The following is a 19,562-nucleotide window of genomic DNA, read 5'->3' as shown; positions in this document are numbered from 1 at the left end:
CATAAGTGAAATCGACATCAACTAGAAAACAAACATCATTGAAATGCTTCTCAAAGTTAGTGACATTGAAATTCTTAATCTTTATTTCATTGACTTCTTAAAGTATTCAAAGTAGCTAGTCATCACAGTCTCAAAATTATCTCCAAGTTTATCTATGAATTCACCAGTCTACACTGCAATTGATATGTTAGTATTCCAAGCTACTTTCCCAAATGTGGGGAAACTATTTTGCACATAGAAAAATGTGCAAACAATTATTGAACCAAATTTTCATTATGCACTTTTTGCCTTCTTATGGCTCCCAAGTTTTTTGATAACTGCTAGAGTTGTAACTCAGCAAGGTCACACGAATGTTCTTTCCTTACTATCTTGTAACCCAAATCCACAACCATACATGGCACATTGTTCAACCCGTTGAATTGAAACAATTTATGTGCAATAACTCTCACTACAAATGCAATTAGGGGATTAGTAATTATGTTTATGGTCATCCCTCTCTTGTTCCATATTACCCTTGTATTCTTCTCAATTGTCTCTTTTGCATCACTCCTCATAGTCTTTAGTTTGTCTAGGGTTGGGTACCTTGTCACTTTGTGAATAATCCTCTTTGTGATTTTGATAGGGCCATCCTCCAACCATATATATTTTTCATGAATTCTACTAAGCACAATTTTAATCCACTCTATCTTGAATATGTTAGGAAGATCTAGGGCACAGTTTAACCCTTTTCTCTCTATAACCTTGTATTCATCTTTTAATACTATGTTATCACACAATTTTTCATATAAGTCTCTTATTTCCATGTATCCAATGCTTCCTACCTTACAAGTATAGCAACAACTTACATCTTGTATGATTAAGACTTGTGGTGGTATCATAGATAATGCACCAGAGGGGTCTCCTTTATAAGAAATACCAGCAATAGCCCAAAAAATTGGTTGTTTAATATCATTTCTTATCAATTGAACATTTAAAACATCCTTTCCTTCCTTAATTATAGCAACAAAAGAGCTAGATGCCATAACAACTTACTAGGGTTTGTGTAAATTTAAATAACATAGCTTGACACATGATAAATACCTTGATAAATCTGATGTTTGGTGTTGAGTAGTGGTTGAATTTAGTATGTAAATACTTGATTGAATTTTTCCAATTTTTCTTATGCTCTTTGTGCTCTCTTGAATCTTGAATAATTTCAAATGAGTTGAAAATTGACCATATAGCCCTTGAAACTTCACAATAAATGCTCAATGCTTACACAACTATAAGCTCGACTCCAATAGAAATTTTTGACTCACTCAGATTCCATGTAATTCCTTCTACACTAGGCAACCACAATAAGCTCGATCAACATTATCACCTTTAATAGCTCCACAACAACTAAACTTTCACTCTACAACAACAATGAATCTTTTCATGCTTGATGGTAAGTTGAAAACTTATAGATATCTTCTAAGTTCTAACTAATACTTTGCATCTTACTTCATGCATACATGATCTTTTTAGAACTGAATCCTTGGAACTGATGTATAATTGAACTTTGAAATATCAGTCCCATACATACTTCTTGATTGCCTAGTTGGGAATGGTGTGATCACTTGATCCACTGGGTGAAGTGATCCCATCTAAACTTGATGTACTACAATCTTCCTTTTTCTTCCATGTCTTATTCATTTTCACTTTGATTTCTTCAACATCAACCTTTCCTTTGCCTTTATTGAATTCACTGCTAGGTGATTTTGACCTTGTTGGACAATTTCTACTTATATGACCAGTATTCAAATAGCTAAAACATGTAGTTTGACTCAACCATCTATTGTAGTCACTTCTAAAATATGTTCTAATGTAATTTTCAGCAACCTATCCATAGTCTTGACAATAGTGACAACTATACCTTGTACTGTAATCCCAATTGTAGGATACCTTGTACTGTAATCCCAATTGTAGGATCTGTTAGTATGGTTTACCTTGGCTTGCTTGTTTGATGACCAGTTAGGCATTGATCTGCACTCATATGCTCTATGTCCATACTTCTTATAGTTGAAGCAGTAACTTTCAAATATTTGTGTTCTTGATCTCTTGGTTTTGCATTCATGTGCTTGATGTCCTTGTTTTTTGCACTTATGATAGCTACCCATGAATTTCTTAATAGGGTTCTGATTTGCATTGTTGCTCCTACATACATTTGTTGTATGATCTATCTTTTCACAATTATGACAATTAGGTTTGTAGTTCTTACCTTTGTTACTCCTTTGTTCACCACTTTTAGATGATTCTCCTTCTTTAGTGTGTAACCCAATAAAGTAGTATCACTATTAGATCTAGGAGATCTCATCAATTGCATAAAGTACTTGATGGCTTCACTGGGTCTATTGAAACTTTAGCAAATTCTTTTTATTTTTTCAAATCATTTTTGAGTTGTTCATTCTGCAACTTTAGTGTTGTGATCTCAATATCCTTTCCATTCAATTTATGATAGGAAATCATCATTTGATTCAACATTTTCAGTTGCATGTGAGAAATCCTATTCACCTCTAATGTCTTTTCTTCTAGTTTGTTGGTCAATATCCTTTTGTCATCTTCAATCATGACTTTGTCTTCTTCAACTTTCTTTTTTCTGCTCGGTCACTTCACATAGCAATACTGATTGGACTTCTTGTTCTTTCTTAAGATTTTTGACCTCTTTAGTTAGGGCTCCATTCTTTTCCATTAGATCTGCAATTGCTACATCAAATTCACTTGTGTTTCCATTTGCAAACAATTTAGTAGTGTTAATATCTTGGTAATGTGTGTCATTCTCATCAATGGCTATCTATTTCCTTCTCTTTAGTGAGCACTTCAACTCATCTCTTTCTTCATTCAAATGATGTAGGGAAAGCTGGATTTTAATCTTCTAATTACTAATAACCTTTCCTAACTTGTATACTTCCATCTTCGAGATCTTTCCAAAGATGCAAAAATTTCCTTTCCAGAGAACCAATGTTCTGATACCAATTTTTGGAAATATAATAGGGAAATTAAACTCTAAGAGGGGGGGTGGGGGCGCATTGGGGGTGAATCAGTCCTTCAAAACTTTAACTCTTAAAATATTCACCACACACCCATCTCACAATTTGCATATAAACTAAAATAGCTAGGTAAACATATTCATCCATAGCATGAAAGCAAATAAAATTCAACATATATGTGACACAAGATATTTGGTTACCCAGAAACCCTCCAATGAGAAGGTAAAACTGGGGTGGGGATGACACCCACAAATATTCACTACTACAATAATAAAGTGTATCCAATGAATGCTACAATGTTTGATCATAAACTGTGATCTACCCTATGAAAGGTCTACCCTTTTAAAGGCTTACAAGATTATTTGATCTTCCCCTGTTAAAGGATTTTAACACCCTATTAGAATTGTGCTTGATTAAAGAACTTAAAACTCACAATGAAGTAAGCACTCATTAAAGGATTTACAACAACCAGTTAGGACTAACCTGGTAAGAGATTTAACTAATTCACCTACTAAATGTTTCACCAATGATCCCATAGTTAGCACTCTATTGCTAGATAATAGATCACCTCTTTCCTAATGTGTACTTGATCATCTCTGATCAGATGTATCACTTCTATCCTCTAACTCCTTTCCTCTATTCTCCTTTAACTAATTATGTAATGTATCTCAATTCACAACTCCTTAGTCACCATGAATACTCTATTTGTGCATGCAAAATTCTCTCTCCACACATACATTGTTTAGGGTTTTCCTTCCTTAAGAAGAATTAGGTGACTTAGGGTTAGGTATGAATCAACGATTGTGATTCACCCATTTTTTTGCTTGATCCATCCCTTTTATTGATTGGTTGCATGTATTGCATAGGGATCCTCAATAATGGTTTGTCCTTATCATCTAGAATCACAAAACAATCTACAAGTCAGTTAAAAAATGGTTTACATAGAAGTTTGTGCCATTACAAACAACTATGTCCAAAAGTGTTTTCTCAACAATTGAATTGTCTGATGGTCAGCATTCACTGTATATTCAATGCTATAACTTAGCCTCTAAATGACTCAACATCCATTGATCACTAAACATCTACTATTTTTTCAACACTTGAATGAATCGACACTTACTACTTAGCATATATTGTAAACTCGCTCGAAATACATTATTTTACATCTTATGCTTGGCATATATTACTTGTTTGGCATGAAATAATCAAATGACTTAAGTATATTCACTCATATGTCAAAACCAATCTAAGATTAACACAACAATGGGCACTTGATTAGTTAGATCTTGAAAAGATAAAGTGATTGTTTAATCATGCTACAAGTGGAGAAGACAGTTGTATCGAAGCCTTGAAGAGGTGATCAAAGATTGACCAAATACACAAGCTTGACCAAACAAAAAGAGTAGAAGATTAAGGAACTTGAAGTTTATGTCAAGTGATGCTAATGTCAATCGAGCCCTAGTGTGTTCCAAGTAGAAGTAGTGTCGACCAAACATCAATATTGACTATATGATAGTATATGTGCCCAACAAAAAGTTAGTAGTGATTGAGTGAAAAAACACAATTTTGGTTGAGGGAATCATGAACTCCAGTCAACATGGTTGATTTCTTGGAATGTGTAAATCACATTGAAGATAAGGATGGATGACCTAGAACATTTAAATCAAGGTGTTTTTATTTTTACACTATTAAGCAAAAAAATACTTAATACCAAGATGATGAAAAACATGATAACCTAAGGATTAGATACTTCCCTTTGACTCTACAAAACTAAGGTGGGTGCACCTAAAGGATGAAAGATTTACAACTCAATACTACATACATATTTCACTCATTTCATGACATTTTATAATAATACACATCCCTTATAGGTTACAATTATTCTTAGATCTATAGGTAATTCTAGGCAATAGAAGCTAACTAAGACTTAAAAGTTAAATGTAAACAAGTGCTGACCTACTTTGACATTCTTCAAACATTAAAGTAAAAGTGATTTTGATTTTAAGCTTGATGTTTATTCATGATTTCTCCATAAGTAGACTGAACTTAGTTGATCTGTGCCTTATCCATTGGGATTAAGAGTTCATCCAATTTCTTTGACCTAATTGATTGCAGTACAATCAATATTATCACCAATTCTTACTAAAACTCATTCTTATATACATCCTTCCTACTACTATGGAGATCCTATCATATTCACTAAAGCATTTACCTAATTCATTGAATTAAAATTCATAGTGAAAATGATATACAACTTAGCCTAATTACATTCAATTGAACAAGCTTTACTCATGCAATCTCAAGATAACCAGGTAATAAAAATGGAGAAAAGATTTAGAAAGAAAAAATATGGTTATAGTTCATCTTTGTATTAATTTCCTTTGAAAATTGTATAACAACTATAATAGAACTGAAAATGACTCAAGATTAGACATTAAAATCCTATAAAATCAATGTATTCTTAGATACTTGTAGAGAAAATATATCATAAAGTTTGCATCAAGGACTAGACCGAACAAATCTTAGTAAAACTAAAATTATACAATGAATCAAACCCTTTTTCTAGCCTTGGAATCTCGCTTATATAGTGTGAGATGCAACAAGCTTTAGGCATAGAGAAACTAACAGCTATCCTTAAGAAAAAAGATATATACGTTGTTATTGTCATAAAAGACAAAAAATGGTGCAACAGAATGGTTGAAATCATGAATATTCTTTTGTAGGGACCACTTTTGTTTCACCCTTTTCTATTTCTTTGTTGCTAAGAAATTAATGATTGGCTTTATGGATGTTGTAGCTCCTAGAGAGATGTAGCCAATGGAACTGTACATGATTGATTTGACTCAAATGTCTGTAGGGTTACTTTAACTCAAGAACTTCCATCCTTATAATCACATACTACCAAAATTACTATCACTTCTAATTATTCTATTGTTGTATTATCAGTTTGAACCCCAATTTTAGCAACTAAAGCTGGTTGTCCATTCTTGTCCTCTTCTACTTGTACTAATGTATCAATTATTTGAATTTCATCTTGATCATCACCAGTTTCATCAAGTTCTAACTATCTTGCATGGACAAAGTCTACCATCCACTTGTTACAAAGTAGATCATCTGGCCAATTATACCTTAGAATATCATACTGCCTTTTAATTACATATTCCCCAATTCTATCAATTTTAGGAAGATCTTTCCTTAGAGAATCATAAAATTACTGTACCTTTACAATTTGTTTAGTTATAGCTGCCCACCATGCATTCCCATTCTCATTTATGACATTATTCATTTGAAGAGAGAATAAATCATTCAATTCCCAAGCCCATTCCTCTTTATTTTTCAATTTATCCCTCTTGTCTATGGCATGTGGGATAAGTATAAAATCAACACTCTTATAGTTGTCAATATAATTAACAATCCTCTTTTGAAGATCAACTCTTTTATCATCAAATTTTGAGAGATCATTGGCAATATCATAAGTCTTTTCTATATGCTTGTAGGATAAACTAATAACATAGAAACATAGAAGAGTAACACCTTTACTCCTTTTACTCCATTTATTGACAATTGGTTTCAAGGCTTCATCATTTTCCTTTATCTCATCCCATATATTGATTGTCTTTGTTAGTTTCTCATAAAATGAGGGTCAATCAATTTTATTAACTATATACATGAGAGCTTTTCTTAGTTTATCCTCATATTGCACGTTAAGCTCCACATGTAATGCCCACAACTTACTTTTCTCTTCTTTAAAGTCTTCTATAATATAAAATACTAGCCTTTGTGGAGTATCTATAATCTCAACAAGAGGAGGGGATTTAAAAGGCTTCATAGATGGGCAAGGAAAAGTAACTTGGGGTGGGCTAGATTCTCTCACCTTTCTCTTTCCTAATTTTTTATCCATTTGGGATACCCTAGTTTCTGGATGATGTATCCTTTTCCCTCTCTCTTCATATGCCTTTAGTATTTCTTCAAACTTGGAATTTAGCTCTAGGAATTTACCTTTATCCTTTTCAAAAACTACCACCCCAAAATCCATCATTTCCCTAGTCATTTTTGTCACCTTCTCACTATCTACCTCATTTTCCCTGTAAACAATGATACTACCTGTATACTTAGCACTAGAGACTTCTCGTATCCTGGTCTTGTTTCTCTTTTCAATAGACCACATCACCAATGCTTGGTGATCATTTTTGTATTTTAAACCTCCATGTGCTTGCAAAATTTCCTTCTCAATTTTATATTGAATATCTTTTTCCTTCTTGATAGAATAAAAAATCATAGCATTAGCTATGTCCCATTTAGGTAATATCAAAACTCTCAAATCTTTCAATAGTTGCCTTCCCCCTTCAGGGGTTAATTGTGAAAACTATTCCATGAAGTTAGCCTTAACTTCATCTTCAATCTTTGAGTCCAACCTATCTGGCTGCTCTACTTTTATTGATTTACATTTAGTCTCAAAATCGCCAATATTTTTTCTCCACAAAAACTATGTAAAGGCTCCAGACTTTACAAAGTTTTCATCATCAATGAATTTTTTACAAGCTTGTACAATAATAGGGTCTATTTCCATACCTCTATAATCTGCAACAGTAATGTCAAAAGATGGCATAAGAGGTTCTTCAGGTACTCCTCCTTCAATATCAACAGTGGTAATACCAATGTCCCCATCCCCTCTAATTTGTCTCATCTATTCTCTTAGAAATGTATCATCATCTATTATGAGTGGAGTTTGGGATGGTGAATATTCTTCCACATGAGAAGATGAACCTTGCTCTATTGTCTTCTTATTTGGGGCATGTGTGTCAATAGGGCTCTCTGATCTTGGCCCCTTATATGGAGGAACATATTGTATGTTCTGGGCTACTACATACCTATATCCGCTTTGAAGCAGTCTATGAGATTAAATGCTGCTTTAGTAGGTTTTGGTGTGACATTATCAACAACCCCATCATGTACAATTTCTCAATTCTTGTTGACATGTTTGATTTTATCCTTGTTGGAAGTGGAACCTTGTTTTAAGTCTCTCTGAAGAGTGAGCTCACCCTTCTTGACCATAATTCTTCGATACAGATAGCCTGTGTAATCATGTCTTCAAAGGTACACGGACCTTGTAGTTGGACTCTATACCCAAAATCAGGTAAGAGGTTATAGGTGAAAATGTCGAGCTTCTCCATTTCTGGGATTTTACGGGAGTACTTGGTATAAAGCTGTCTTCACCATTGGAGGAAAGTGAGAAAAGGCTCACCCACCTTCTATTTAAGGTTGCATAGATCTTGAATATTTACAGGGTGTTGAATGTTATGAGAATATTGCTGAACAAATGAATTAGCAATTTCGTCAAATGTCTTGATGCCAGGACGTAAATGTGAAAACCACTCCAAAGCTTGACCACCTAGGCTTCTAGGGAATAAACACATGAGGTACATTTGATTGTGTATAAACTCCATAGATAAAGCACCAAATTCCCGCAAGTGATCTTGGGGATCAGTAGTACCAAAGTACTTGTCATATTTGGGTAGTTCTACACCTCTTGGGAAAGGTGGCATGTTTATACTTTTGTCAAATGGAAATGAACAAAGAGTGTCCAATGTGTATGTCTTTTTAGGTTTCTCTTTCTCATGCATCATCTGAGCCAATTGGTCTTGCATAATTTTTAGTTTTTTTTGGAGTTTAGTGGTCTCGATTTCTTCTTCACGTGTGATAATGGTCTCCACATCAAAATGTGTGGGTAGTTTAGCTCCCTCTTGGGCGAGTTTGAGAAAGTACTTTTCTTTCTCTTCGTTGATTAGGATTCCCATGACCTTCTGAAAGTTTTTGTCTCGTCGACATCTTGCTATGTGTTCAGGAAGGATTTCCACCTCTTCTTGTTCTTCATCAATGTCATTTTCTTTCTCTTTCTCCTTGTCATCCCTAGGTTGTTCTTGATATCGACTATGGCTACCCCATTCAGGTTCACGATTAGGCACTATAGGAACTTGTTCAGTTTCCATATGTTGTGTTTGAAAAGGGTCCGTGGAGAAAGGGTCATACATTGTGTTTGAGAATGCAGGACTCCTACCTGTCTCAGTATCCTTTTGGTAAAAAAGATTCCTAATTTGTTGCAAATTGGAAAATGTTCGTTGATCTTGAGATGACCTTGCAGGTGAGGAAGACCGTGAAGATGCCTCACTAGCCAAACTAGATATGGATTACGTAGCGAAAGGTAAGCTACCTCTGCTGCGATTATGACCCCTAGCACGACCACATCTAATGTTATCAGGATAAAACATGTTGCCACTTCTGGTTGTGACAGTCATAGGCAAGGACACGAAGCTAGAACCTAGACAAGGACTATACTAAGACTGAGTCTCAAAAAGGACAAGATAGTAACAAGAATTCTGTTCACTAAGGCACAAATGGTCTGATTTAAAGGCTAAAATAGCCAGAGATTATGACCACTGCAACACAAAGTATGGCAAGCATTAAGACGAGGATGTATGAGCCGAGACTAGTCAAGGTATAAGACACAAGTTTTCAATTAAGCAAAGTGTCGCTGTTCCAGGACTGTTTGCAAATAGAGAGTGATAAATGGATGCAAAAAAGGACAGCGTGCAGGCTGCAGATAGCTAAAACAGACCCAAATTGTAAATGCTGATACAAAACTTCGTGCGAAAAACCTTTACGGGTCGCACGAAGAAGTTTTACGGCCCGCACGAAGATGTTTATGTCTCGCGCGAAGATTAGTAACAGTTTTTAATTTCGCGCGAGAATGTTTCTGTATCGCATGAAGATGCGCAAAAGAACTTTAATTTTGCGCGAGGGCAAAATGGCTTCGCGCGAGATCCAAATGATTACGCATGAGAGAAAAATGATTTCGTGCGAAACCAAAATGATTTCGCACGAACGGACAGAACAGTTTCGCAACAGCGACTAATTTTGACAAAATTTTTGATCGATCCAATAACTAGGCAGATAAATGGGCATGTAGAACAGCAAGCAAGTGATTTCAAGCACATCCGAAAACAATGAGCAAGGGCAAAAGCAACCTTGCGCATGAACAATCAAGTGACTTAGTTTGTGTTTAATCCATAAGAGAGCTATTTGTGTACATTTTCAAAGAATTTTGCAATCATCGCACATGTTCCTTAGAAAAATAAAAGTTGGCTTCTCTAAGGCATTTAATAATGGTTTGACTCTGCAACTTTATGGCTCACAGGGGTGACCCCCAATCCCGGCGCACCGAGGTTTTGACACAGTCTGAGAACTTAATCTTCAAGAGCTGCTAGGGAGATCTGACAACCCACAGTGAACCACACCCGTGGAGATTTCTTCCACAAGGACATTTATATAGCGGTTGTCACTACCATGGCGAAAATGGCTATTACCGCTTGAGGTTCCGTCATCACAGTTTTCCTTGTAGAGGGATTGTCTGCTACGGTTAACCCTCTCTAAAGGTGACCGACTCACAATATTATACCACAAGGGGACTTAGCTTCCAAATTCAAGGTTCTGACACCTTTTCACCTTTAGCTCAATCAAAGCAAACAGATTAATCCGACATGCTAGACTAAGATTATCCCTTAAAGATCTATGATATCATCTTCCTGTGATCTATCAACCTCTCCAGAGAAAGGATGCCTTAATCAACAAGTCAAAGATTCATCTATCTATGAGATGCTCAAAGTATCCTCCCCACCCATAAGGAATCCGTCTTAGAGACGAGTTTCACTAGGAACCCACTCCCTCAAGATCCACGAATAGTGTTCATGGGGGCTTAATTACTATGTGTGTACAAATGTTAATTCCTGAAAGCAAATCTATCTAAAAGTAATCAAAAAGCACAAGGTGGTACACTTAACGCTTTAACTAATGTGAGGTGAGTCCAAAGATGTGGAATATTTAACCCCTCACACAAGCCAAAACAAGTCCACAACTCAGAAATTAGTGAGTTCTAAAAAGCACAAAAGGGTTGCCTTATGGAGCCTTCAATGCTTATGTCCTATAGACCCCTCCCCTATTTAACATGACGCTGAGCTTGCAACCATAGGGTGGAACGAGGGGCCGGCGGATTAGCGAGTCCAATAACCCAAGATAGTTAATCAGATCTATCACTAAAGACTAAGCCTGCTAAATGAATACTAATAGAGATTACACCCTAGTATGAGTTTATGCATGTGTTGTAAAACGGAAGTACAGAAGGAAACACACAAGCTCAACACGAAAGATGTTTGTTTTAGATCCAAATGAAATGTTATCAGTTGATGAAGATTACCTGGTGATCCTCACAACGCGCTTAGTAGATTCTTACTTGTTCCTGACAACTTTAGCACGCTTTTCCCATTATTCTTGAAACCGCTACTATGCTGTACAAAAAAAATCAAGACAAAATAAAGAAACACTAGAAACTGCTAACAGTCAACAGAAAAATCAGAAAAATACGCAATTCAATGCAAAAAAATTTGCCTTTGTCAGCAGAGTTTCGCGCGAAATTCCTGACAGTCTGCATGAAGAAGTTTTACGGCCTGCGCGAAATCAAATCCGGCTCGCGCGAGATTAAATTTAGCTCGCGCGAAAAAATAAAGTCTTGCGTGAAGATTCGTGCACCGAAGAACTTTCTCGTGCGATGCGGAAAGAATCTTCACGCGAAGATTCTATATCCTCGCTCAAAAATGAACAATTTCACGCGAAGATTAGAACCTGTACGGAACAGTACGGACAGAGAACAAAAAATTGATTAAAGAAATACAAAAAAAGGCCAAAAAAATTAATTTTCCAAGCCCCACAGTGGGCGCCAAAAATGTATGCATGAAAATGCGACCTATACTAACACACACACTTCAACACGGTCCTTATTTGCGGATTCGTCGCGGAATGAACATTGAATTGTACATCCAAAATTTGTCCTGCAAAGTGACCTGTTGCCTTCTATCTAAAGGGATTTTGCCTGTTAATATCCTCAGAATCAAGGTGTAGGCAACCAGACCCTCTAAGAACGAAGGATTTGACAATGGAATTAAGCTAAGAATGAGTATACAGATTAATCTAAGAAAATGAAAGATGCAATGTAATCTAAGAACAAATGAAGCAAACTAGATTAAGCATATGCATGATTAAACTAAAATGAGATTAAACTAAAAATGAGAATGTGTGCAAGAAATGGAAGTAAATATGAGCATGAATTTCAACAGCAATTGGATAGCAAATCAATTCATCCTCCCTCAAATGAAGAGATGAGGGTCTCTTAAATAGAGTTTCCTGGAATCCATCAACGGTTGAGATCGATTTAGATCAACGGTTAGGATTGAAGATGAGTTTCAGTCATAAAGGGAGATTCCCAAGTTAAAGGGAGTTAACAAACTTAATTTGAGATAAATAAGGAGTTAACTGTTTTAATTTGAGTAGAAAAAGGAGTTAACTATGTTAACTCATTTTTGATCAATAGTGAACTGGAAATTCCCCTTTTTTGAACTGAAGAGAGATTTTGTTGAGATATTTAATTTAATAAAATGAAATATGCTCTCATAATTACTTTTTCTATTTAATTAAATAATCTTTAATTAATTAGAGACACTTTTGTTTAATTAAATAACTTTAATTAATTAATTAGGAATGTCTTCCCATTTAATTAAATAACTTTGTTTAATTATTTAGGAGTAAGTACTCTATTTAATTAAATAATTTCTTTTAATTAATTAGAAATACCTTTCCCATTTAATTAAATAATTACATTTAATTAATTAAGATAGGCGTATTTATTAAATTAAATAAATTTAATTCCATAGTATATTAGCCTTAGGATATAATTTAATTTAATTAAAGTATAAATACTTAATAATTAAATTAAATATTAATCAAGTAGGTTTAATGCAACTAATATGAGTACGTACTATAGGAATTAAATAAGAAATATGATGAATGCAGATTAGGGTTTTTCTGCATCTGACAATTAAGTCAAGTAGCGAATAGCAGAATGAGAATTGCCTATTAGAATAGGACTTTGGAATTATCAGAAATAGACTAGAATTGGTATAACGGCAATGAGCCAATTTTGGGGTATTACAATACCCAACCTTTTTCTGCAATGTATATTGGCTTAGGGTCACACTCATCCTACTAGCCAATCTTCTCTCCACCTCAACAACCCTGTCTAGTTATGTTTTTCCTCAAATTTCCTTTTTCTCATGTAGTGTTTGTATGATCCCAACAAAGTTATTCATCAACATATCTATTTTTGCTCCCCAATGTTTCTTATTAGCTAAAGGATTATACTTTTGCTTAAAAGCATTTATGAAATCTAAGACTTTTCTATAAACTATCCACTTTTCTTTTTTGACCTCTCGCCCTTGCAATGAGAATTTATTTCTAATTACATCCTCAAGAAAATACATAGTTTGTATCTGGGCCTTAGCCTTACTCCTTTCTTTGAGAAGGTCATAGAATCCCTTTGAATCAACAAAACAAGCATGGAATTGGGCCATTTGATAATTATCTAAGAATTTCCCCATATTACTCCATCCCTTCTTAACAAACAAAAAATCATGAATGACAGTAACTACTAGAAAGAAAGTACCTTTGGATCTTCCTAACAAATCCATCTCATCAACTAATCCAATTTGCCATATTAATTTTGCAATTTCTACCTTCAAAGGCACCTGGTATGGTAACATATGGGGTTTTTCCAAGAAGCCATAAACTCTAAAAAGAGTAGAAACAACGTAGGGAATGATATCTCCCCAATTATGGCTTACCAATAGTCCTTTAGCATGATCTTTAGGTCTTATCAATTCTAATAAGGACTGTGGTATTCTAGGGCTATCCCCTTCTCAACAACAATCGAAGCCTTGAAGCAAAATATTTGTCAAATTTGACAAAACTAGCATTAGTGACCTCCCATGTCATGTTTGCACTCCATAACTAAATTGAGAGCCTTTTTCCATCTCTTTCCAATTCTAATTTCATTTCTTTGGAGAAAAAGGTAACTCCTTTATATAGGTAGATATATATTAACATCGAGTACCAATAGAAAGGCCTATTAACCTTAGCTTACGCTATTCCTATTAGACCATTATGAATTTCTTTAGCTAAGAAAGTAGCAAAATCTAAAATTGAACTCATTCCATACTGCAGAGTTTGAGCTATAATAAGAACAATAGAGCCTTGGATGTGATCTTCCTCATCCATTTCAAAGATTTTGCAAAGAGAGAAATATAAGGCCTGTGCCCTAGGATTAAAATACTTTTTCAATAAGGTTTCTGGGGTATTTAGTGTGACTAAAGGCAATGAACCAATCTTAACAAAATGTTGTTGTAATGGCTCTCACCTTAGATATGCCCATTGTGCATCAGATTTTGCCTGAAGGTCTTCCATGTCAATTTTCTCATGAATAGAGTGGTTAGAGTTTAGCTTAAATACCTCTCTGATTAGTTTGGGTGAAACCCTTAAAAGGTTATTCCCTACATGGTTCTTTACAACCCCAGTAATTGGGTCATATTTCTTGGCCATATCTACTAGTAGGTCACCATCAGAGAAGACTCTAGGGACAATCAATTTGCCTATATCAAATTCCTAGCCATTTCTTATTGGAGTATCCAAATTCTATTCTGAAAATCATTTCTTGAAAAGTTCTAAGCCTCCCATAGATACTTCTACATCTCTTAGCCAATTGGCTTTGTCATTGAAATCCTCACTAACCAATAACCTAGAAATTTTTACAATAAATTCTCTACCCTTAGTTAACTCATTTATTGACTGAGGCGTTTATTCCAAAAAATCATCATGAACTACTCTTTTCAAGAAATCTACCCTGCCAGAAAAAATCTTGCAAGGAGGCAGTTTTTGCAATTTACCCTAATATGATCACAACTTCTTAATTCTCAAGAGTATAATAAATTTACCCACCTTTTCCTTTTTTCCTTTGTGAATTACTTTGTAATTTGCTGAAAACCTTGAAAAATTCTTCCCCTAGCTCTTGGAAATATTGGTGCTATGATAATTTCATGATCTTCTAGCTCAAAAATGGTGAATTCAAAAATTTATTGTAGCATTAAGGTCACACAAAGTGGCACTAAATAGAATTAATGGCTCTAACAGTCAAATTTCATGTTGTGCCTTCGATCTTAAATTCCCTCTATCGATCATGAAGCATTAGAGGACCTGATTTGAATTTAGAAAAGCTACAATTAAAACTTTGGAAAATTTTCCACACGCCAAACAAACACATCCTCACATTTTGTAAATTTCATGCATCTTCATGAAGCAGTGAAGTGTGGATTTTCGATCTTCCAAAGATTGATGATCACAAAAATTCTCATAACTTTGTAGTTCCTACTTTTAGAATTATGGTTCCACAAGTACACTCATTTTCTAGCTTGGTGAATACATGTACTATTTTACCAATCACTACGCTCCATATCATCATGCATTTCCACCCTAAAGTGACTCGACAATCTCCTTAATGACCAGTCCCACTTTTTTACGTGGTGAGCAGGTGCTTTACCATTTTGATTAAAGTTACTTCACTTTTGTTTTGCAAGAATGTGCTGCCCATTGATCTTACCAAGATCAACAATGTATATAGATCAGGACCTTTTAAAATCTAGTCAAAAAAATTAACCAATAAATGCATTGTTTCCTTCTTTCATGTTCTAATAGTTGCCAACTATTCATTTTGCATTAAGACCTTTAAAAATTGCAGACCCATGACCTCATTAGATGCTATGTGTGAAGTAGGCACTTGCTTGCTTCATCTAAACTTTGCGCTTGTTCACAATGTAGGTAAGTGCTATCCATTGATCTTCTCAAGATCAACAATGTATATATCTTATGTCCTTTGCACTGTATCAACATCCCTTATGACATCATTGAAGCCATGTGTCACTAGGGTGCTTTACCACTTTGGTTAAACTCCATACATCTTCATGAAGCACTAATATGCCCATCGTTGATCTTTCCAAGATCAACAATGTACAAATGTAACACCAAAAGTGACCCCACTTCTTAGTTTGACCAATGATATTATCTAGAATTTGAATGTTCTTTGACAATCATTAATAGCTCTAAAAGGTTCTTACAACTTTGGGCTCTTTGCAGTGCAGTAAATGAATTATCATCATGAAATACCATGTGGTACAAATGCACTTGCCTACATTACATAAACTTTGAGAAAATTCATCTTGCAGACTTGCTCCCTATTAGAAATATGGATTAATGAGAGGGGAGGTGAATTAGTAATCTAAAAACTTTAGTCACCAACTAGATATTATTACTTACTTTAAATCATGCATAATAAAGCAATAAAGTAACGCTGAACAATAATAGTAACAATTCACAAAGATAACTCACAACACCATATTTGTTAACTAGGGAAACCCTAGCCAAGGGAAAACCCCAGTGGGGATGATACCCACTATATAATATACTAATATATATGTTCCTTGTTAAAGGATGGACCTTGTTAGGAGTCAAAGAGAAAATTTAGTATAACAGTCTTTGTTAGGAGACTTTGAATCCCTATTAAGAGATTCCAACCCTATTAAGAGTTGTAGTGTAATGTATGCAAGAAGAGCCCACTGCCCAAACATGAAATTTCAACTTCATGAAGAGCTCATTGCTCAATCAAGTAATCTATTGTTATTTTCCTTCCTTCATTGATCTTGGATCATCAGATAGTTCATACAGAGCTTCACATATATCTCTTTCACAAAAGTTGGCTCACAAGTTCACACACTTGATACAATAGCATAGTCATGAGCAAACACACTTTCTTATCACAAGAAGTCCTTTACATAAGTACCATGCCTTTACATAAAGTATTTCTAGCTTGGCTAAACCACAATTCACTTTTCCAAGTTAAAGTAAACATCTAGGATCTTAGCCCTAATTGGACAAGTAGTTGTTTTGCAACAAAAACAATTCTTTCCTTCAATTATGCTTTATTGTTTCATCAAAACATGATTAACTCTATTTTGTATAGCTTGTATAAAATTCTAAGGTTATACACATCATTACCAACATGTATAATATCTCCATGTAACTTTTCTTGTCATAATATGACATTTGCAACATGTTATAAACAAAACAATACACTGTTGTAAACAAAATTCTTTACTTAGACAATTTTTTGATAACCAAACACTAAGTATCTTTATTTTTGAGGTTTCCTGTCAACATGTACATCATGTGTTTCCATTAATGACAAAAATTACATATCACAATTAGCCAATTGTCAATAATCTCCCCCTTTGGCATTGATGGCAACAAAATCGGGAAAATTGGCTAAGTGACAAAAACAAACTATTAAAATAAACATTACATCTATTACAACATTACAAATATGCTCCCCCTTACAATATAATTCATAATACACATGTATCTTTCCCTTTTTCTATCCAAATTTTCTTCTTTCCAATTTTCTTCTACTATTACTCCCCCTTTGACATCAATGAAAAAGGTCTCAAAATGTCAAGATTTAGTTCAAAACTATCAAAATTGCTTGTCCTTGCCTTTATGCTGAAATAATCTTCATACAATCATCAAAAATAACCTTCAAATTATCCATACATTTGTTCCCTGTTTCTTTGGTAGACTCTAATGATGTGAGAATACAAAAAGTTTGTATATGTGTCATTGGCCTTGACACATTCTTCTAACTGCTTTTCAATGAATGATAACTTTAGAGAAATAGATTCTCTGAAATCAAATGTTTTCTTCAATATCTGCTCTTTTTGAAGTTCTAGTTTCCTTATCTCACTATTAACATTGGCAACTTGACTCTCAATATCATCAAATTTACTTGATGGGTGCTAGATTAGGTTGGATAAAGCCTCTAACTTATTCATCTTTGCCTCTAACTGGTTGTCCAAATCCTTAGTCAATTTGTATGATAAGGTACACTTAACATACAAGAATTTCCCTTCTTGTTGATGCTTACGAAGTTCTTTGATGCATGTATCAAGGTTGACTAAGTCATTTAAGATATTCTGGTAGATGGTTTTGAACAAGTTAGCATCATGAGAAATCTAAACTTTTGCCTTTGCAACATTCAACAAATTTGTAAACTCTTTGTTAAAATATTTTAGCACTACATATGCTCTTAGTTTGGGATTTGACTCAGTATGTTGTACTATCAAAGTATTGTGTAATTTGTTAGTTACTTCCATAAATGATCTCTACAAACTCTTCACTATCTTATTTTTCTATAGGAGTTTGGATAAGGATGAAATTAGATTAGTCTAATCATCATCATCAGTGGCCAAACTAGCAAGAGAGAGCAGAGTAGATGAACAAGATGGTTTAGTCTCATCCTCCATCTATTTCTTTGCTTCTTCCTTAGCTTTCCTCTCTTCCTCTTCTTTCCTTTCCTTTACCTCTCTTTGTTTCTTCTCTTCTAATGTTTTCTTCTCTTATTGCTCGAATTTATTTTTTCCTTTCTTCTTCTACAATTTTCCTATTATCTTCATCTTCCTTTCTTTTTCTTTCATCCTCAAGCAATTTTTTCTTGGCTTTCTCTATCTTCTGCTTTTCAATTTCTATTAGCCCCTTTTCCTCCTCAATTTTTTCACCTTATCTTCAACATCTTTAGTATTAGGTACATTTAGTTCAGAACCACCAAATGGATTGATATCATCAACGTTGATTGTAACATTGGTTTGATCAATCTTCATAGTATCACCACTAACTGATACTTCCATAGTTCTAGGAGCTGGAGTTGTTGTCTATGATTCTGACAACATCTGACTAATGGCCACTGCTATCTGCTTCCTCAACTTATCCTTGTCATGAACCATAAATAAGAATGGCCTCAACTTATTTCTCAAGTATAGTGCGAGGTTATTTAGCAATCTCTTAATCTCATCTTCATCATCAGTCTCGTAGATTGTCCTTAGCATAGACTTCCAAAGTTTAAGTCTTCTTCCCTTGTTGGAGTCTTCTTCTGTAATGTCCACCCGTAGTTTGCTTTTATATTTTAATTTTCAAATTCTTTTAGGCTAATTTTATGCATTGATTAGTTTTAGAGATACTGGATTTACAATATTATGATATTATTTCATGACTTGGATTATAAATATATGGGTTATAATTGCTTAGTTGGCTTCATTTCACATGATGTTAATGACGTCTTGATGATTCCTAATTAGTAAATGTGGTTTCTTTCATAACAATGTTAATGTGATGCCTTTAATGATGACTATGTTTATATTGATAGAGATGCATTATTATACCTGAGCATTTGATGTTAGACTTGTAATTTTTATGATACTTACCCCATACTTGCATGTGTATGGTGCACATGTTTATTTTATCTTCTGTCTGACGTGTTTGATGCGGTTAAGGGAGGGAGTCGTAGTCACCTACAAGTCAAGATCTATACAATGTACCACTCCCCACCATTGCCTGTTTAGTTTAGATATATTTATATACATGTACATGCTCATCTTTTATGCAAGATACAGGTACCGAGCATCGACTTCCCTGAATTGCTAGGATGAGCATGCCCAATTACAAATACTCAAATGGTGAGAATGGGAAGATAATGATCAGGTCCAATACTAGCCATAGCCTAAAATATTTGTCTCA

The sequence above is a fragment of the Cupressus sempervirens genome, chromosome 8 (assembly GCF_028749045.1).
Source record: "Cupressus sempervirens isolate cs-2001-9-10 chromosome 8, ASM2874904v1, whole genome shotgun sequence".
In the NCBI taxonomy this organism is placed as follows: Eukaryota; Viridiplantae; Streptophyta; class Pinopsida; order Cupressales; family Cupressaceae; genus Cupressus; species Cupressus sempervirens.
The sequence above is the reverse complement of the archived record's forward strand: the minus strand, read 5'-3'. Positions refer to the sequence as shown.